Consider the following 15487-nt stretch of genomic DNA (forward strand, 5'->3'; position numbering starts at 1 on the left):
GTAAATTAGTCAAAATTAGTATAAATTGTGGTTGACATTTCTTTTGTTTGTTGCAAAATGGGTTGTTCCATATCACTTTTAAATTTGCCAAAACAATAAGGCCACTAAAATGAAGGCTTGTTTACTTTATATTATTTTTTATTCAAATTCCCCTGACACTTGGACGTGTTTGGAATGATATAAAGATAGAAATTCAATAATGGGAGCAATTACATTTTTCTAAGAAAACTCCACCTTTTCATGGAATCGCTCATATGAGACCTTAGACTCACTCAGGATAAATTAGCCATAGTTAGCGTGTGTGTCCAAATTATTGTTAGTCTCCTGGGCACATTCAAATCTTGATTTTTTATTATAAATAAAGGAACTATTTTTTCAAACTGCTCATTGATTTATTAATTGTCTATTCAACCTGTCCGCTATGAGGGGCGTGCGCTGATTTTTGTTCTTAAATTAATGTCCCATCTTGTTTTGCAAGTTTTAAATAAGTAACCAAATTGAAAGCTTGTTTACTTTATATTATTTTGATTTTTTTCATGAATCCCTTTACCCTGAGTGTGAATTCCACCAGCCAAGATCTTGTGATGTTTGCTTCAAGTCCCTGTATGGATGCACCAGGAGTGAAATTCCATCTAACTACTTGGTAAGTCAACCCAACTCTTTGGCGGTAAAATAAACTTAGGTTGTCCATTTAAGAAGTGTTGATATTGCATCTCACTGTCAGTTAATACCAACTTCAATATTTAGGGTAATGCATAATGCATAAAGCCCAAAATATGTCAAACATAAGCCAATTTTAATTGGTCGCTCAGAAAAGGAAAAGCCCCTTCAAAAAATTGATGCCCCTAAAGATTTAAGCTTTTCTCTTTCAATAAACAATAATCTGATGTTTAATTGCTTAGATGGGCTTCTGACTAAATTTAGTCGCTTAGTTTCCTTGACATTTTATTTAAGTGTTTGAAATTTTTCCAAATATTTATATCCAAAAATGTTAACTGCCACAAAAATCAGAAAAACTAGGGTTTTATTAAATAACAAAATAAAAAACACATATGGGACCTTGGACTTATTCAGAATAATTAGCCATTATTAGCGTGTGTGTCCAAATTACCATTAGTCTCTTGGGCACATTCAAATCTTGATTTTTTTATTATAAAAGAAAGTAAACTATTTTTTCTGAACTGCTTATTGGTTTATTAATAATTGTCTATTCAACCTGTCCGCTATGAGGGGCGTGCGCTGATTTGTTTTCTTAAAGTAATGTCCCATCTTGTAACCAAATTGAAAGCTTGTTTACTTTATATTATTTTGATTTTTTTTTCATGAACCCCTTTACCCCGAGTGTGAGTTCCACCAGCCAAGATCTTGTGATGTTTGCTTCAAGTCCCTGTGTGGATGCACCAGGAGTGAAATTCCATCTAACTACTTGGTAAGTCAACCCAACTCTTTGGCGGTAAAATAAACTTAGGTTGTCCATTTAAGAAGTGTTGATATTGCATCTCACTGTCAGTTAATACCAACTTCAATATTTAGGGTAATGCATAATGCATAAAGCCCAAAATATGTCAAACATAAACCAATTTTAATTTGCCGCTCAGAAAAGGAAGAGCCCCTTCATAAAATTGATGCCCCTAAAAATCATAGCTTCTCTATTTCAATAAACAATTATCTGACGTTTAATTGCTTAGATGGGTTTCTGACTAAAGTTTAGTCGCTAAATTTCCTTGACATTTTATTTAAGTGTTTGAAATTTTTCCACATTAAGTATATCCAAAAATTCTAACTGCCACAAAAATCAGAGTAATAATAAACAGGGGTTTTATTAAAAAAAAGAAAATACATACAAGACCTTAGACTCACTCAGGATAAATTAGCCATAATTAGCATGCGTGTCCAAATTATCGTTAGTCTACTGATGGGCACATTCAAATCTTGATTTTTTATTATTAAAGAAAGGAAACTATTTTTCGGTCTGCTTAATGATTTATTAATTGTCTATTCAACCTGTCCGCTTTATGAGGGGCGTGTGCTGATTTTGTTCTTAAATTAATGTCCCATCTTGTTTTGCAAGTTTTAACCAAATTGAAAGCTTGTTTACTTTATATTATTTTGATTTTCTTTTTCATGAACCCCTTTACCCCGAGTGTGAATTCCACCAGCCAAGATCTTGTGATGTTCAAGTCACTGTATGGATACACCAGGAGTGAAATTCCAGCTAACTACTTGGTAAGTCAACCCAACTCTTTGGCGGTAAAATAAACATAGGTTGTCCATTCAAGAAGTGTTGATATTGCATCTCACTGTCAGTTAATACCAACTTCAAAATTTAGGGTAATGCATAATGCATAAAGCTCAAAATATGTCAAACATCATAAGCCAATTTTAATTGGTTGCATAGAAAAGAAAGAGTCCCTCCAAAAAATGTATGCCCCTTAAAATTATAGGTTCTCTCTTTCAATAAATTATTATAAAAGAAAGGAAACAGTTTTGTCGAACTGCTCATTGATTTATTAATTGTCTATTCAACCTGTCCGCTGTTTGTGTCTGTGCGCTGATTTTTGTTCTTAAATTAATGTCCCATCTTGTTTTGCAAGTTTTAAATAAGTAACCAAATTGAAAGCTTGTTTACTTAATATTTGTTTTTGCTTTTCTTTTATGTACCCCTTTACCCTGAGTGTAAATTCCTTCAAGTCTCTGTATGGATGCACCAGGAGTGAAGTTCCATCTAACCACTTAGTAAGTCAACCCAACTTTTTGGCCATAAAGTAAACTTGTTCATTTAAGAAGTGTTGATATTCCATCACACTGTCAATTTATAATGACTAAAAACTTACTGCAGTTGTTCGTACAGTGTGACTTTTTGAGAAAGGTTTTTTTTTTTTCAAGGAATGATGTGGTTTTCGAGGACTCAAAAACATTTTAATCTTGAGAAACATTTCTGCATGAAACATTTCTCAGATTGTATATGACATTACGATTATTCTTCTCGCGTCGACAAAGCTGCTCCAGATTTGTGGTGATATTTCAAAAACTCTACCACCTTTTCAAACAAAATTTTCACAGAGTTTAGTCCATGTATCATATACCCCTTGATTGTTGAACAAACTTTCCAATTCAGTGAAGACATGTTGGACTGTTTCAAGACCAAATTGAAAAAAACACCTCATGACCACCATTTTAAATTATTTTTCTTCTTGTTCGCGCCTTGAGTACCCCTTTGGTGGATATGTGTTTTGCATGTTATAAATGTTTGCTATTATTATTATGACATTTATATAGAAATGAAACAATCAAACAGTTCTAAAAGCCAAAGATGTGCTCTGCCTTAAAGCAATCGCACAACAAGTCTCTTCATTTATTTTGTAAATTTGCTTTGACACTAAGCACAGTGCGCACAACTGATGTGCTGTGTTGCAGGTTTGTGACTAATTGTATTGAGACAAAGTATGGTGGTTAACTTGTTATTCTGGAAAGTGTGTTTTTATCTTCTTCTTTGCAGATCACCTTGAAATACCTTCAGAGGTTAGGGAGCCAGCAGCGACGATCATTGGTACCCTGCACGGTAGTCCAGACTGTTGAGTTGGAATGGAATCGCAAGAGACATTTGGATGTCATAAGCTCCATTTAGGTGTAACTCACTTCAGCACAACGCACTTGCACCAAATAACTCTGCATGATATTAACAAACTAACATATTTATGCACCTCCTTCTTTTCATACTGCATCATCTGTAATCCACTAATTAATCACACTGGATCATATAACAATGGTTTTCATGCACCTCGAATAACCTAATAATATTTGTATTGAATTGAGATTTTAGATTTGTGTTTTTTGTTTTGTTTACTGCAATAGTGGCATGCTGTGAGCCAGGGCTAAGATGATGGGTGTAGCCCCTACTGGTTATATCAATAGACAGCAGTTCGTCTCTCCCGGATTGGCTGCAGTCTGATGTTAAAGCTGACCAAACAAGGTAATTAATGTTTCAATGTCATGTCACATAGAGTCATAAACAGTCATAGAGTTATATACAAGAACTAGAGGGCGCACTGGCGACTCCGAATGCGCGCAGGCGGCCATTTTCAAAACTGGCATCGCACAGCGTGTGTTTGTGCGGCCATTTTGTAAGTTGACACAACAGCATCCGCGTAGCGTTCAATAAACACAAACTCCAACATGTGTTTCATATTCAACCCGCGTACAGAATGGTGCGCGCATGTCTCCTTGCGGTCCCGTCGCGTTGGTGCAAGAAGCATCACCAGTGGGCCCTCTAGTTCTTATATATAACTCTATGTATACAGTAGCCTTTTGTTATAAGATGGTCGCTGTGACCGGCCGTCGTCCTCCTTATAACAGAAAAGTTGTTATAAGAGTACTTTTCAATAGTCAAGAACAAAACATAAGCCATTCATTTCAATCACAAAAGTCTATGTTTTTTTCTGTTTGCATTGAGATTATAGCCTTTCTACTTGCATTTTTTTAAAAGATGTTCTAACACGGGGCAGTCTTTATGCTTTTTGGAAGAATATTCCACAAGTTCAACGCTAGGAGACTCACATCAGAGGTGTGGTGCGTTGCTGTAAGAAGAATGACGTCTACTCATAAACAAGTTTAAGACTGGACCTTGAGGTAAGATTTCTCAATTAACTTGGCCCGCTGACTTAATCTAAATACGGACTTGTAATTTGAACCATGAATTTGCGGTTGAATTACTATTCGTTTAACCAAGACTTTTACAAACATAGTTTTTTTTCTTGTGGAGTTACTCAGCGTGTATGAAGAAGTTTACCTTGGGTCACAACTGCCATTGTTTTGTTTGCAGTCAAACCCAGACTATTTGATGTAAAACCAACAAGTGGTGCAACTATAGATCAAATTAGTTCTTTTTCGTTTTTACAAGTATTTGTAGCTTGTGTTTATTGTTCTTCAAACAAGTATTTGGATGGCATGGTTGGCTTATGCGTAAAGCGCTCACATCTCACAAAGGTCTCAGAATTCATCACTGCAATAAGCTATCTTTCTGAAAGTTTGTATATTATACTCAGCGCCTTTAGTACCTTGTTTGGTAGATCAAGCGCTATAAGACTTCGATATTATATTATATATGTGAGTTGAGTTGTGCGTTGGTTCTCAGTTGTGCCATGAGGGTTTTCTAGACCATCCGGTTTTCCTCCCTCGGGGAAAAATCAAACCCTTTCAATCTCTGGCTATGCTCCGTGGTCATAATGGGTTGATGTGGCTGGCAGCCAAAGTTTTATGTAGATCTGTGATCTTCACGTTCCCTTAAGTACTTGTGAGGTTATCATGTCTCAAACAGTGTTATTTGATTTGTTTTTCAGGACTGGAGAGGGAGTGACATCACGGCGCAGGGAGTGACATCATTGCGGCTATCAGTTGGAACCTAAAAGACCCTGGATCGGTGTGTTATGGTAAGAAGGCAGTTAGATGTGACATTTCAAATGGTAAGTTGACTTACACAAAACATATTTATGTCAAATATTGAGAATAAAATGGTTCAGTTTCAATCTGAAATATCAATAATTACCAAATTTATACCAAAACGAATTCCTCCAGATAAATACTTCAATTCAACTAAACTCCACCCTACATTTTATTCCATAGTGTTCCAAGTGTTCATGCGTACAAGTAAATATAAAGATATATTGAACAAAGATTTGTGAATAAAATAATAATTACATGAGACAATGAAAAAGAGGCAAATTTACTTCTCTCTGAAATACTTGAGCATTTGAAGATATCATGTTGCTCATTTTGATTGCTGCAATCCAAAAAGGCCTAGTGTTAATGTGGACATAGTCATAGAACAAAACATTGACTATAATTTATAATACAATCACAAAAGTCTTTGTTTTTCTGTTTGTAAATGAAGTAGCCTTTCTAGTTGTATCTTTTTAAAGACGTTCTAACACGCGATAGTCTTTATGCTTTTTGGAAGAATATTCCACAGGTTCAACGCTCGGAGATTCACATCAGTAGAGGTGTGTCTTGCTGTAAGAAGAATGATGTCAACTCATTAACAAGTTACAGACTGGAACCTTTAGGTAAGATTTTTCTATGAACTCAGCATGATAACTCTGTCTAAATGCAGGGCTATAATAATAATATGTCCACAGTTTTCAAGATATTCCATGTTGCCGTTAGAATCACCAAAGAAGACGGCCACTGTTATTACCCCGTCTTAAGCTTTCCTTTTGAAGTCGTGCTAAGAATCTATCAACAATGAAACTTTAGAGAGCATAACTCCCAATTGATACATCTGGCACGGTTGGCTTGTGCGTAACTCGCTCGCCTCTCACCAAGGTGACCCGGTTCGATTCCCGGCCAGGGCCATATCGGAGCTGAGTTGTGCGTTGGTTCTCTGCTGTGCCACGAGGGTTTTCCAGACTATCTGGTTTTCCTCCCTCGGGAAAAATCAAACACTTTCGATCTTGGCTGTGCTCCGTGGTCATAATGGGTTGATGTGGCTGGCAGCTCTGTGCCTGTTCTCAAACACAGTGGTAGCAGCGAGTAAAGATGATTAACCCCCCAAATTACTATTATGATTATTATTATCTACTTTTTTTCTCTTGGAAAATAACCCAACCATTTGCATACAATTAATGTGCATAGTTTCACAATGCTGAAGTAAACTGAATGGTCAAATAATGTAACTGTTGATTTAAGTGGTGCACCGTCGGATCAAACCGCATCCGTGTTTGTTTTTTACAAGTATTTGTATCTTGCGTATAGTGTTCTTCAAAGAAGTATTTGTAAGGTTATAATGTCTAAGCCAGGGATGAGATTGCTCAGACTTTTGGCTGAAGTCAGACTTTTTATGTTGGCCTGGTGAGAAAATCACACAATATTTTTTCCAACAATGAAGAAATCCTGCTCATTGGTCTATTTCTTTAGTGCTTTGGATACTGTTTCCAAAAGCTCCTTGGAATCTATAACCCCAGGGGTTACCAAAAGGTAGAAATGGCATCATTTCAACATACCTTTTAATTTTTAGCCAAGTTTCAGACTTTTTCGTTAGTAATGACTCTCACCCCTGCTAAACAAAGTGAAATTTGATTTCTTCTTCAGAGCTGAAGATTGGAGTGACATCAGGGCATTAGGAATGACACCATGGCGTAGGGAGTGACATGGCGCAGAGAGTAACATCATTGCAGCTATCAGTTGGAACCTGGAAGACCTTGGATGGGTGTGTTATGGTAAGAAGGCAGTGAGATGTGACATTTCTAATGGTAAGTTGACTTACACAAAACATATTTATGATAACTATTTAAAATAAAATGGATTAGTTTTAAACTGAAAGATCAATAATTACCAAAATTCTACCTGTACCATTTCCTCCAAAGAAATACAATTCAAATCAACTCTACATTTATTTCCATTATTTAAGTACACAAGTACGAGTAATTATAAAGATATATTGAACAAAGATATGTGAATAAAATACTAATTTCATGAGACAATGAACACCAGGTATTAAAATATACTTTTATCTGAACTACTTAATTGTCAAGGAAATAGCATTTGAAGATATCATGTTGCATATTTTGATTGCTGCATTCAAAATAAGCCCAGTGTTAATGTGGACAAAGTCATAGAACAAAACATTAACTATAATTTATAATACAATCACAAAAGTTTTTGTTTTTTACTTTTATAAATGAAGTAGCCTTTCTAGTCGAACCTTTTCAAAGATGTTCTAACACGCGATAGTTTTTATGCTTTTTGGAAGAATATTCCACAGGTTCAACTCTCGGAGATTCACACCAGAGGTGTTATGCTGTCTGAAGTAGGACGTCTGCTGAATATCAAGTAAAAGAATGAAACCTTGAGGTAAGATTTCTCTATGAAATCGGCATGATAACTCAATCTAACTGCACGGCCATTATGTTGGCAGTTTTTCTTGATTTCAATGTATTTCATGTTCCCTGTTAAAATTCCCAAAGAAGATGGCCACTATTATTACCACACCAAGGAGTCGTGCTAAGAATCTATCAACCGTTACAATGAAACATAGAGAGCATAATTCCCAATTGGTACGTCTACTTTTTCTAACCTGGGCTTTTGTGCAGTAATTTTACTGCGTGAGGGAAAGACGAGCAGAGTATACTGTTCGAAACGTCGAGACCAAACCGGCTCTTTTCAGAGCCACCACTCCTTCAAAAGAGTTTTTACACCCATGGTTGTAACCACAAGTTTACTATTAATATTTATATTTATAGTTGCTCTCAGTAATTTTACCATGTTAAAGTAAAACTAGAGATATTTTGTTGTCATGATAAAACAATGTAATTTCTGATTTAATTGACACATATCTTAGGAGTTTGTTGTCTGCTGTCAAGATGAACCATGCCCAAGTGGAGGTGTGTTACTCTGTGAGGGAAGTACACTACTTACCAACGAGTTGTCAACAGGAACCATGACAACATGGTCGCTGTCAGCAGGAACCATGACAACACATAGCTGTGTCGCTGTGCCAGGGACGTACTTACTCATCAACGAGCTGTGAACAGGAACCGTGACAACAGGGAGCTTTGTCACTGCGTGAGAGAGGTACATCTACTTACCACGAGCTGTCAACAGGAACCGTGACAACAGGGAGCTTTGTCACTGCGTGAGAGAGGTATATCTACTTACCACGAGCTGTCAACAGGAACCGTGACAACAGGGAGCTTTGTCACTGCGTGAGAGAGGTATATCTACTTACCACGAGCTGTCAACAGGAACCATGACAACATGGAGCTGTCAACAGGAACCAGTATGACAAAATGGAGCTTAATCGCTGTGTGAGTGACGTACATCCACTCATCAACAAGCTTGCAACAGGAATCATGACAACATGGCGCTAGGTTGCTGTGCGAGGGACATACACCTACCCATCATGAGCTGTTAACGGGAACTATGACAATATGGAGCTGTCAACAGGAACTATGACAACATGGAGTTGTGCCGCTTTATAAGGGACATGTATTCATCAACAAGCTGTCACTGGGAACTATGACAACATGGAGTGTCGCTGTGTGAGGGACATACATCTACTCATCAACTAGCTGTCAACGGGAACCCTGACAAAAGGGAGTTGTTTCACTGTGTGAGGGACGTACATTTACTTACTAATGAGCTGTCAACGGGAACTATGGCAACGTGGAGCTGTGCCGCTCTATGAGGGCTGACATCTACTCATCAACGAGCTGTCAGTGGAACCATGACAACAGGGATCTAGCTGTTTCACTTGTGAGGGACGTACATTTACTAACTAACGGGCTGTCAACGGGAACTATGGCAACATGGAGCTGTGCCGCTCTATGAGTGACGTACATCTACTCATCAACGAGCTGTCATTGGGAACCATGACAACATGGAGGTGTGCCGCTCTGAGGGACGTACATCTACTCATCAGAGAGCTGTCAATGGGAACCATGACAACATTGAGGTGTGTCTCTGTGCGAGGGATGTACATCTACTAACTAACGGGCTGTCAACGGGAACTATGGCAACATGGAGCTGTGCCGCTCTATGAGGGATGTACATCTACTCATCAAGGAGCTGTCAATAGGGAACCATGACAACATGGAGTTGTGCCGCTCTGTGAGTGACGTACATCTACTCATCAACGAGCTGTCATTGGGAACCATGATAACATGGAGTTGTGCCGCTCTGTGAGTGACGTACATCTACTCATCAACGAGCTGTCAGAGGGAGCCATGACAACATGGAGGTGTGCCGCTCTGAGGGACGTACATCTACTCATCAGAGAGCTGTCAATGGGAACCATGACAACATTGAGGTGTGTCTCTGTGCGAGGGATGTACATCTACTAATTAACAAGCTGGCAACATAGAGCTAAGTCGCTCCGCGAGACTGTGACAACAAGGAGATGTGCCGCTCTGTGAGGGACAAACATCCACTCACCAATGAGTTGTCAACAGGAACCATGACAACATATGGAGTGCGCTGTGTGCGAGAGATAAACATCTACTCATCAACGAGCTGTCAACAGGAATCATATGACAACATGAAGTTGTATCGCTGTGTGCGGGACGTACATCTACTCATCAACGAGCTGTCAACAGGAACCATGACAACATGGAGTTGTATCGCTGTGTGAGGGACAGACACCACTCACCAATGAGCTGTCAACAGGAACCATGACAACATTGAGCTGTGTGACGGATGTACATCCACTCACCAATGAGCTGTCAACAGGAACCATGACAACATTGAGCTGTGTGAGGGACGTATACTTCTACTCATCATCCCAACGAGCTGTCAACAGGAACCATGACAACATGGAGTTGTATCGCTGTGTGAGGGACGTACATCCACTAACCAATGAGCTGTCAACAGGAACCATGACAACATTGAGCTGTGTGAGGGACATACATCCACTCACCAATGAGCTGTCAACAGGAACCATGACAACATTGAGTTGTGTGAGGGACGTACTTCTACTCATCGACGAGCTGTCAGCAGGAACCATGACAACATGGAGTTGTATCGCTGTGTGAGGGACGTATATCCACTCACCAATGAGCTGTCGACAGGAACCATGACAACATTGAGCTGTGTGAGGGACATGACAACATATGGAGTGCGCTGTGTGCGAGGGATAAACATCTACTCATCAACGAGCTGTCAACAGGAATCATATGACAACATGAAGTTGTATCGCTGTGTGCGGGACGTACATCTACTCATCAACGAGCTGTCAACAGGAACCATGACAACATGGAGTTGTATCGCTGTGTGAGGGACGTACACCACTCACCAATGAGCTGTCAACAGGAACCATGACAACATTGAGTTATGTGAGGGACATACTTCTACTCATCAACGAGCTGTCAACAGGAACCATGACAACATTGAGCTGTGTGAGGGACGTATAGCTACTCATTATCAAGCTGTCATTGGAAGGGTTGACATCTACTCATCAACAGCTTGGTCGAGGCAAAGACAAGGTAAAAAATATATTCTACGCTTGAAACTTGACAAGTTTTAGAGTGTGGTACCATTTTAAATGGACTTGGTTGAAATTAATTTTGAATAATTGATGGCAAAGAATAACTTTTAAAACCTGCATTGCTCGAAATATGTTTGATTGAATTGGTCATGCTTATGTTTGCTGAAAAACAAAATATTGTTTCTACAATTTTAGAACAGTATTTTAACCTGATTTCAAAGGTTTCACTTGTCACAATCACTGCATCTTGCAAGTGCAACATGGACAACATTTGTCTTTGAAAATCCATATAAAAATGCCTAATGTAAGAGTGCAATGTGTATTAAGACTTTTGTAATCAATCATAATTAAATGTTCGCATGAAGATCCTTGAAATGTTTGTCTTTGTAACAAAAACTTTACTAAAGCTAAACTTTTGCGACTTGTTTGTTAATTTTTTCCAAGGTCTTCATCCAATGTTGACTTGATTTATGACTGTTCCAGATTGTCAAGAGATCGTTCTGATGCAGTGTTCCTCCAGCAACATGGACATTGAAGTCATCAATCGGGGTGTGGCTTGGCTAGAGGCAATAACATCAAGTACTTACTACCAAGCTGCAGTATGCAACTTCAAGGTAAGTTCTTTAAGATCTTACCTATCTTTCTTGTAAGATTTTATTTTGTTTTCGTTTATTTTTTCTTTGTTCTGTTGTTGGTTGCTTTTTTCTTTTTGTCGTCCTTGTCTGTCTCAGGGAAATATACAAAAGCATTATGCTCAAACTTTTTTCCTGCATGTTGACTAGTATGTTAATTTCTGTATAGCTATTATCTTCAAATGTCTACACATTGATTTAAAAGAAAAGCAAAGTGTTGTAAAATGGCGAGCCATGAAAAAACTCTATGGGTGATAAGAAATTAAGTGTTTGGCAAGTTTCAATACAATTTTTGGCTTGTTGTTGTGTATTAGGTTATCATGTTGACTTGCTACGATGTATGCTCTGCTGTCAACATGGACCCCCAAAGACGCTGATGATGGAGTCTTGTCTGTGGTCAGGATAGGTCGCCTTGGTACTTTCATGTCTGAGGTCAGGAGAGTGACGTCTTTGAACTTGTATCTACTCACTGCAGTTAGATGAACAGAAATGACTGCTATAGATAACAACTGACTGGTGAAGCTGTGTGTTTCTTCAAAGGTATAGACAATCACATATTGCAAGTTCTATTCGCAGTCTTATAGCCTTAAAAACTTGAAAGAATACATGTATTGGCTCTGGTATTTGGCAAACAGGCTTATGCCAACCTTTGTGCCAAATCAAATTTGTTATGAAAATGTTCACATTCTCCATTCAACTATCACAAATACTAATAGTTCAATTAAATGGATCAGTTAAAATGTACTCTAGCTTGCTTTCAAATGTTTGAGTTGAAATTGTAATTTTTTCTTTACTCTTTTTTTTTCTCATGTATTAGATGTTCACGGAAAAGATTAAAATCAACATTAGCCAACATTTAAATATCTGTTAGAACTTGCCATCAAACAACAAGTTTGAAATGGACATTTCTGAAACCTTATTGATTCACCTGAGGATGTAAACAACAATGAACAGTTTATTTTGAGTCGTCTTCATTCCGGACAAATCTTCATATGGACAATGATGTAGCACTTGATCTTCTAGAATTCATCTGCAGCAAAATTGAACTCCAGCACAAGATGATCATCGTTAGGGACAATATTACTGTTTTATACAAGGTTGATGCCCTGAAGCTGAAATATTTAACTACGAATGAAATCGTAGTTTGCTCAGAATGTTGTCAACATACTTGTAATGAGGTATTTCGTTGGAAGTATGTTGACCAAATACATGTATATTACTTGTTCATGTATTTCTATAAACGATTGCATTCTTGTAATGAGGTACTTCATTACAAGTGTGCAAGAATATCATATTTGCAATGAAGTACCTCATTGCAAGTATGATTAAGTTTCATGCTGGTATATGAAGTACTTCATTACAAGCATAAAACATTCAGTATTAAGCAGGGGCTTATAATTAAACATATTTTGTTAACTTGTATGGAAGTAAATGCAGTGGCAGTGGCTAATTTTATAGCATGCAATAGTAATTTAAGTTTAGCATGTATTTGGGGTGTTAATACTAACTAAAAGGTTTTAATTGACATGTGCCTGGTTTTGATTTTAGTTAATTAGTGTAATAAATATTTGTTTGGCACACTTGGATAAGTAACTCTTGTTATTGTTTTAAAGTATCTGTTGTGGGGTGGGAGATGACAACCTTCACGTGGTCCATCCTGTTCTAGACTAATGTCATCAAACCAATCTATGTAGCTACACTCTATTTTTGTATAGTGATGTGTGTAATAACTAAGTAAAAATTAAGTTTAAAAGTTTAATTTGTATTGTTGGGTAGTTGAACAGTATACATGTATCGCTTTAAGTGTGAAATAAATAATAAATGTTGGTGGTATGGATAAACAAAACTGTGCTGTGGATTGTACATTTTGTTATGTAGATTAACCCATTGTTATGAAAGTTAACCCATTTTATAATGTGGTACACTGTAAATATTGCACAGTATCATAATGGTTTTCAGTTGTACATTATACATGATTGGCTAACAGTGTGAAATAAATACATGTAAAAATGTGATGATATGAAACAAGAAACAATTGTGTACTTTTGATTATCTATTGTTATGCAGATTACCTAAATGTTATGTTGATGTCCCCATTGTTATGTTGATGACCCCTGTTGATGATCCCATTGTTGATGACCTCCATTGTTATGTAGATGACCCCCATTGTTATGCTGATGACCCCCATTGTTATGCTGATGACCCCTGTTGATGATCCCATTGTTGATGACCTCCATTGTTATGTTGATGACCCCCATTGTTATGTTGATGACCCCCATTGTTATGTTGATGTCCCCCATTGTTATGCTGATGACCCCCATTGTTATGCTGATGACCCCCTTGTTATGCTGATGACCCCCGTTGTTATGCTGGTTGATGACCCCCACTGGTAGGTTGGTGACCCCAATGTTATGTTGGTGATCCCATTGTTATGTTGGTGATCCCATTGCTATGTTGGTGATCCCATTGCTATGTTGGTGACCCCCATTGTTATTTTAATCACCCCATTGTTTAGCATCTGTGCACTCTATATATATATATTACATTATCGAAGGACGAAGGACGAAGGACGAAGGACGAAGGACGAAGGACGAAGGACGAAGGACGAAGGACGAAGGACGAAGGACGAAGGACGAAGGACGAAGGACGAAGGACGAAGGACGAAGGACGAAGGACGAAGGACGAAGGACGAAGGACGAAGGACGAAGGACGAAGGACGAAGGACGAAGGACGAAGGACGAAGGACGAAGGACGAAGGACGAAGGACGAAGGACGAAGGACGAAGGACGAAGGACGAAGGACGAAGGACGAAGGACGAAGGACGAAGGACGAAGGACGAAGGACGAAGGACGAAGGACGAAGGACGAAGGACGAAGGACGAAGGACGAAGGACGAAGGACGAAGGACGAAGGACGAAGGACGAAGGACGAAGGACGAAGGACGAAGGACGAAGGACGAAGGACGAAGGACGAAGGACGAAGGACGAAGGACGAAGGACGAAGGACGAAGGACGAAGGACGAAGGACGAAGGACGAAGGACGAAGGACGAAGGACGAAGGACGAAGGACGAAGGACGAAGGACGAAGGACGAAGGACGAAGGACGAAGGACGAAGGACGAAGGACGAAGGACGAAGGACGAAGGACGAAGGACGAAGGACGAAGGACGAAGGACGAAGGACGAAGGACGAAGGACGAAGGACGAAGGACGAAGGACGAAGGACGAAGGACGAAGGACGAAGGACGAAGGACGAAGGACGAAGGACGAAGGACGAAGGACGAAGGACGAAGGACGAAGGACGAAGGACGAAGGACAAAGGACAAAGGACAAAGGACAAAGGACAAAGGACAAAGGACAAAGGACAAAGGACAAAGGACAAAGGACAAAGGACAAAGGACAAAGGACAAAGGACAAAGGACAAAGGACAAAGGACAAAGGACAAAGGACAAAGGACAAAGGACAAAGGACAAAGGACAAAGGACAAAGGACAAAGGACAAAGGACAAAGGACAAAGGACAAAGGACAAAGGACAAAGGACAAAGGACAAAGGACAAAGGACAAAGGACAAAGGACAAAGGACAAAGGACAAAGGACAAAGGACAAAGGACAAAGGACAAAGGACAAAGGACAAAGGACAAAGGACAAAGGACAAAGGACAAAGGACAAAGGACAAAGGACAAAGGACAAAGGACAAAGGACAAAGGACAAAGGACAAAGGACAAAGGACAAAGGACAAAGGACAAAGGACAAAGGACAAAGGACAAAGGACAAAGGACAAAGGACAAAGGACAAAGGACAAAGGACAAAGGACAAAGGACAAAGGACAAAGGACAAAGGACAAAGGACAAAGGACAAAGGACAAAGGACAAAGGACAAAGGAC

At 38.9% G+C, this 15487-nt stretch overlaps 2 long non-coding RNA genes across 3 annotated transcripts; both read left to right on the forward strand.

Annotated features, from left to right (window-relative positions):
- Positions 1-2143: 2143 nt before the first annotated feature.
- LOC117290874 lies at positions 2144-4624 on the forward strand. Of its 2 annotated transcripts, none has more exons than XR_004519094.1 (3): positions 2144-2226; positions 3856-3973; positions 4487-4624. It is a non-coding gene; the product is annotated as an uncharacterized LOC117290874 (long non-coding RNA). The 2 variants fall into 2 exon arrangements; XR_004519095.1 differs by having other exon boundaries at positions 4525-4624.
- A 3749-nt stretch (positions 4625-8373) lies between these two features.
- On the forward strand, positions 8374-13600 carry LOC117289904. The gene is made up of 4 exons (XR_004518994.1): positions 8374-10973; positions 11459-11589; positions 11922-12147; positions 12425-13600. It is a non-coding gene; the product is annotated as an uncharacterized LOC117289904 (long non-coding RNA).
- The last annotated feature ends 1887 nt before the right edge of the window (positions 13601-15487 follow it).

The sequence above is a fragment of the Asterias rubens genome, chromosome 5, assembly GCF_902459465.1.
Source record: "Asterias rubens chromosome 5, eAstRub1.3, whole genome shotgun sequence".
Taxonomy (NCBI): domain Eukaryota; kingdom Metazoa; phylum Echinodermata; class Asteroidea; order Forcipulatida; family Asteriidae; genus Asterias; species Asterias rubens.